Source organism: Echinops telfairi, unplaced genomic scaffold (genome assembly GCF_000313985.2).
Source record: "Echinops telfairi isolate 266 unplaced genomic scaffold, ASM31398v2 ScPeMD7_7468;HRSCAF=8506_0, whole genome shotgun sequence".
Taxonomy (NCBI): domain Eukaryota; kingdom Metazoa; phylum Chordata; class Mammalia; order Afrosoricida; family Tenrecidae; genus Echinops; species Echinops telfairi.
In genome coordinates this window covers 2,236,081-2,242,036 of record NW_022111369.1, presented here as the reverse complement: position 1 = coordinate 2,242,036, position 5,956 = coordinate 2,236,081, and the positions used below count along the sequence as shown (strand labels likewise).

The window sequence follows — 5,956 nt, the reverse complement described above, 5'->3', positions numbered from 1 at the left end:
AAGGGGTTCAGGAGAGACCCTAGTACCCTAGTTCTAATTTCCGGACTCTACCTCCCTGTTTCCTTCACCTTACCTCCCAATTTTCTGCCCTGGCAGCAGGAGCTCTGCACGGGTGAGTCCTATCGGGTTGCCATTTTTTCAAAATTCAGGCTTTTTAAAAAACATGTTTGTCATTACCAAAAAGAGATGTCTTTAGGTAAAAATAATAAAAATCCCATACAGAGAGTTCTAGTTATCCAGTCAGTGGGCCAAAAGCAGGCACTTAAAGTCTTCAGCTCCAATCTTTTGTTCATTTCCTATTGCTGGAATTTCATTTTCTCTTTTTCTTGTTGGACGATGAAACCAGATGGTGGTAACGATGGTCAGCCGGTATTTATTCAGCCAGGCCCTGCCCAGCCTTGGCAGCAGATCGGCTGCCTTTGTCTCTTTGCCATCCTCTGGTTTAGGGTTATCTGGTCACCTGCGTTATCCGTAATGGAAGTGTTGACAGTACCGATGTTGAGGTGGCAGCTGACCTTGGGTGGCTTCTTAATTTTCCTTATCCTCTTGAGTGCCAGCCTCTCTAGGCTGTCGTTAGCAAAGAAGGCTCCTGCAAAATCATGGTCTAGTACCTCGGTACATGTTCTGTCTCACTGGTCTACCATGTTCCCCTGCACCCAAGGTCTCAGCACCCTCCATCACTTCTCCCTGTGCAGGAGCCTTGGAATACTGTGTCCGATGCCCATTGGGTCTCCCAATTTGGCAAGGTGGGAACCTCTGCCTTCAGTAGGGCCTGGCTGTGGGAGCACGCTTGAATCCCTTGTTCTTTGCCTCACTCTCCCGATTCCTAAAATTCTGCTGTAATTGCATGGAGGACTCCTGCGGCATGGGTAAGGTCTATCCTGGTGATGGTGGGCTGCATAGTTGGTGCCTTGCACTGGAACACCACCAAGGCCTGTAACATTTGCTGCCTCCGCACCCTTTTCTGTTTCCACATCAGACGCCACACTGTGAAGGGACTTCCTGGGTTTAGTCTTTTTTATGAATGGGGCTTGGGTGTTGAGTTAGTTAATTTATTGTGCCAACCTGGCCGATAAACGTGTGGGGTTAATTGAAGGGCTGGGAATAAATGGCTCGGTGAGCCTCACCTTTCTAATTCTCAGATCTCTTGCTTTGTGATGGTCACACCAGGGTGCAGCTGCCTTAGCCAGTTCCCTGCTTCAGCTTGCAAGGCTCACTTCCTGCGAGACAGCCCTGAAAAGAAGCCATATGGACCTACCCCGATGCAGCCCTGGGTGCTGGTGCAGCCACATGGAGACCCCTGCCAGCACTGAGATGCTTACATGTTCACTGAGTTGGCTTTCCTCCTGCAGTCAGCATCATTGCATGTGTTTTGTGAGATGGAGGATGACTTTGTGGATTGGTGTTGGACATATGGGTTAATGTTGGACTAGTGGGCTTGGGCAGCACTGGGTTGGGTTGTTTTATTGATGTGCACTTAACCTTTATATATATGTCTCTCTTATACATGAGTTTCTGTGGATTTGTTTCTCTAAAGTACCAAGACTAACACAGGTAGGGATGCAGAGTTCTCTTGCTATGGCATCATGAACGTGGGTGGGCCTGTGTGGAAGAACGGTGAGGAGTGGGGGCAAGAATGGTTAAAACAAACAGACCAACCAAAAACCCTGGCTCAGTAGATCTGTAGCAGTGCTGGTATGTTCACCTGTGCCTGTCTCAGGGGGCACTGGGCATCACAGGAAGAGGCAATGAGACAGACAGACACACAGATCACACAGAAAACAAAGGCCAACAAAAAGATCACCATTTAGGTGGTGATTCCCCATCCTCTGGTAGGGTTGGCCATGCAGGAAAGAAGGTAGGGTGGGCATAGGTGTTGGAGAGAGGACGTTTGTGCCAGAGGAGGAAAAGGGAAGAAGAAATCAAGGGGTGGATGTAGTGGGTAATGTCACAGCACCACGCTGCCTACGTGGTTCCTCTCCACACAGAACCCCAGAGGTGAGAGAGGCAAGAGGCAAGCCTGAGTGAGTTGGTGCGGGGGCACGGAAAGGTCGGCAGGTATTCACGGTGCACCCGTGCAGTGGAGGGGCATACACGGAGCCGCTCAGGCTGTTGGTCAGTGGTGAAGGGAAGACTGTAACAGCACGGGTTAATGATCTCCAACTTCAAGAAGCTTTGTTGTGCTTAAGATTAATTTGTTTTTCTGGTTTTCAGGGAGTGCAGGATCTTCTTGGTAGGATTTCTTCAGTAAACATTGAGGATATCCTCCTGCTCTTGTTCCCTGGCGGTCATAGTCCCTAGATCTCTGCCCTTTGAAATATTGTGTTCAGCTCTTTTACGTCATCATTTCTTCCACTTGTCTAGGCTGCTCCGTAATGAAGAACACGTTGTGGAGTCCCTTCTGATATCCTGTTCTTCTTTTCCTGATTTTGTTTGTTTGTTTTTTAATGACATTTGCTCTCTTTATGGATGATGTTCCCGACGTCATCCCACAGCAAACCTTCTGTCACAAATGTTCAATGTGTCAAATCTATTTTTGAGATATTCACAAAATTTAGATGGGAAACACTCAAGATTGCATTTTGGCTTTTGTGGAATTGCTTTAATTTTCTTCAGCTTCAACCAGAACTTTCATATTAGCAATTGAAGGTTTGCTCCATGGTTGGCCACTGGCCTCATTTTAGCTGCTCATATTGACCTTTTCCACCATCTCTGTGCACAGATGTAGTCAATTTAATTTCTGTGTAGTCCATCTGGAGGAGTCCACTTGTACAGCTGCCCTTTGTGTCGTTGAAGAACGTATGTGCAATGAAGTTGTTGCTTTTAGAGAATTTACTGTGCACTCTCCAGCTTTGTTTCTATCACCAAGGCCATATTTCCTGACTACTGTTACTGCCCACCCACCCCCCAACTCTTGCATTCAAATCATCAATATTATGAATGCATCTTGATTGCATGTTTGATCAATTTCAGACATTGGATGTTAGCAAAATTCTTCAATCTCTTCATCTCTAACTTTACTGGTTGGTGCATAAATTTGACTAATAGTTGTATTGATTGAATTTTCTTGTATGTGAGTAGCTATTATACTGTCACAGATAGCACTGTACTTCCATATAGATCATTGGTTCTCAACCTTCCTAATGCTGCCACCCTTGAATACAATTCCACATGTTGTGGTGACCCCTGACAATAAAATTATTTTCTTTGCTAGTTTATAACTGTAATTTTGCTATTGTTATGAATTGGGCGACCCCTGTGAAAGGGTCATTCAACCCCCAAAGGGGTGGTAAACCACAGGTTGAGAACTGCTGATATAGACCTTGAAATGTCCTTTTTGATAATGAATGCAACACCATTTCTCGTGAATATATTATAACATAGTCAAGCATAAGATTGTTTGATTCAAAGTGGCCAAAAATAGTCCATTTCAGCTCATTGATGTCTAGGCTGTCAATATTGATGCATCCCACTTTATTTTTGACTATTTCCATTTTCCCTCGATTTATACTTTATACATTTCAAGTTCCAGTTATTAGATGTTTGTAGCTGTTTCTTCTCAGTTTGAGTCATGTCCCATTAGCAAATGAAGGTCCCGAAGACATTACTCCATCTATGTCATTATGATCAACTCTACTTTGAGAAGTTGGCTCTTCCGCAGTCATATTTTGAATGCCTTATAACCTGAGGGGTTCATCTTCTGAAACAATTTCTGACAATGCCCTGCTGTTATTCATGAGGTTTTCCGATATCTGACAATGTTCTGCTGCTTTTCAAAAGCTTTCTAGCGGCTAACTTCTCAGAAGGGGACTACTCATTCCTTCTTCGTAGTCTGTTCTTAGTCTGGAAACCCCATTGAAATCTGATCACTGTGGGTAAGCCTGCTGGTAATTGAACTGCTAGTAGCAGACCTTCCAGGGTCCACAATACAACAAACTGACAGAATGGGGGGTTTCCTCTCCGAGATGCAAAGAAAGATCCTGCTGCCTTTGGGTGCTCCTGCTGGTATTTGAAATACCAGGGACTGAGCTTCCAGTATCATAGTAACATGCAAGCCATTGCAGTTCAACACGCGGTGGTGTCTGAATGCATTTCTGGCGGTCTCTTTTCTGTTCCGTTGGTCTATGTATCTAACATGTTCCACAGTCAGCCACTGGCCCGGTTCTAGCTGCTGAGATGGAGCTTCTCCATGCACTCTTCCCCCAGAGGTAGCCAATTCAATTTCTATGTATTTCATCTGGAGAATTTCACATGTCTGTTGCCTTTTTCCTTGTTGGGAAAAAATGTATTTGTGATGAAGAGATGAAGAATTCATTGGTCTTGCAAAATTCTATCGTGATCACCAGCTTCATTTCTATAACCAAGACCATATTTTCCAACGACTGATCTTTCCTCTTTGCAAGGATCTTGGCTGAAAGCAGAGAATACCAGAAATATGTTTACTTGTATTTCATTGACTGCAAAAGCCTGAACTACTATATGAATCACAGCAAACTATGGATGGCCTTGAGAAGAACAGGAATGCTAAAACACTCCATTGTGCTCATGTGGTATAGCTCCTCTTTTTCATGTATCAGCTGGAGTTTTCTATATCAGTCTGGGTTAATTTAGTTGAGTAGTGTGCTGCTAAAGTTTTTTCCAATTCACTCAGTTTTCAAATTTTCTGGAGCATAGTCTTTCATAGTCAAGTGGTGTCTTTATTTCGTTTCGTTCTGTGGTGATGTTGCTGCTTCCATTTCTTATTCTTGAGAGCTGCATCTTCTCATTAGCGCATTTCTATGTAGCTCTTTTGCTTTGTCTTGCTTCCCACTTACTTTAACCACTCTACATTCAATGGCAAGTTTCAGAGATTCTTTTGGCATCAACTTGATCTTTCCTTTCTTGTTGTCCCCCACCCCCTGCCTTCTTCCCCGCTTTTTACAGTTTTATCGGCACATAATCCACATATCAACGCAATTTAATCGTTCAGATCTTCACTTTCTTGTCTTTTAAATGCTCCTTTGCTTTCTTCATGTAGGCTGCTCTTGGTGCCATCCCACAGGTCAGTAGTTTCAACTCACCAATCCTTCTTTGGGAGCAAGAGGGGAACATTTGCTATGTAAAGACAACAGCTCTGGAAGCCCTGTAGGTTGGTCCTGCTCTGTCCTGTGAGCTTACCACAGGTTAGAGTGAACGAGGTGCCATCAGGGGCGTTTCATTTGTGAGTGAATTTTTTTTCTTTTTTTGCGTTTTTGGAAAAAATAACTCAGTAAAAATATAGAAACTTGCATGATAGAGATGATCATTTTAAAATGGAAATGCTAAATTTACCACAGAAATGAGTCAGAATCAATTTGATGACCATGTTTGATTTTGGTTTTGGTCAATAGCTTGGTTTTGTTTTTCCCAGATGAACATAGTGTCTATTAAGAATGCCTAATGTAGGCGAGCATTGAATTGACACCAACAGGGGTATGAAGACGTTAGTTCTCCTTTAATTCATTTCCTCTGTAGTCAGTCGATGAGTCCTTCACTGTCATCTTGTCTTAAACTGGAAGCTCAATGACACTGTTCACTCTGGGTGACCCTGCTGACATTTGAGATACCAGTGACATGGCTTTCAGCGTCACAGCAGCACACAAGCCGCCACAGTCTGACAAACTGACAGGCACGTGTTGGAGAATATATTTTAAGAAAGCTCACTCATTGCACTGGCCCTTACTTTAAACACGCAACTGTAAGCATAGTCAAAGAAGCAAACCAACAAAGTCTCTTTCTATGCACGGTGACCCCTTGTGTGACAGAGTAGAACTATGACCACAGGGTTCTTAAGAATGTGACCTTTTGGAAGCAGGTCTCCAGGCCTTCCTTTCAGGGTGCATTTATGTTGGTTCAAACTACCACCTTTTCAGTTGGTAGTTTTTGTGTCATCCAGGGATTCTTAATCACACACACACACACACACACACACACACAC

At 43.8% G+C, this 5,956-nt stretch overlaps 1 pseudogene; it reads right to left on the bottom strand.

Moving 5' to 3' along the window:
* Positions 1-240: 240 nt before the first annotated feature.
* LOC101649710 lies at positions 241-2,874 on the bottom strand (annotated as a pseudogene).
* Between the last annotated feature and the right edge of the window lie 3,082 nt (positions 2,875-5,956).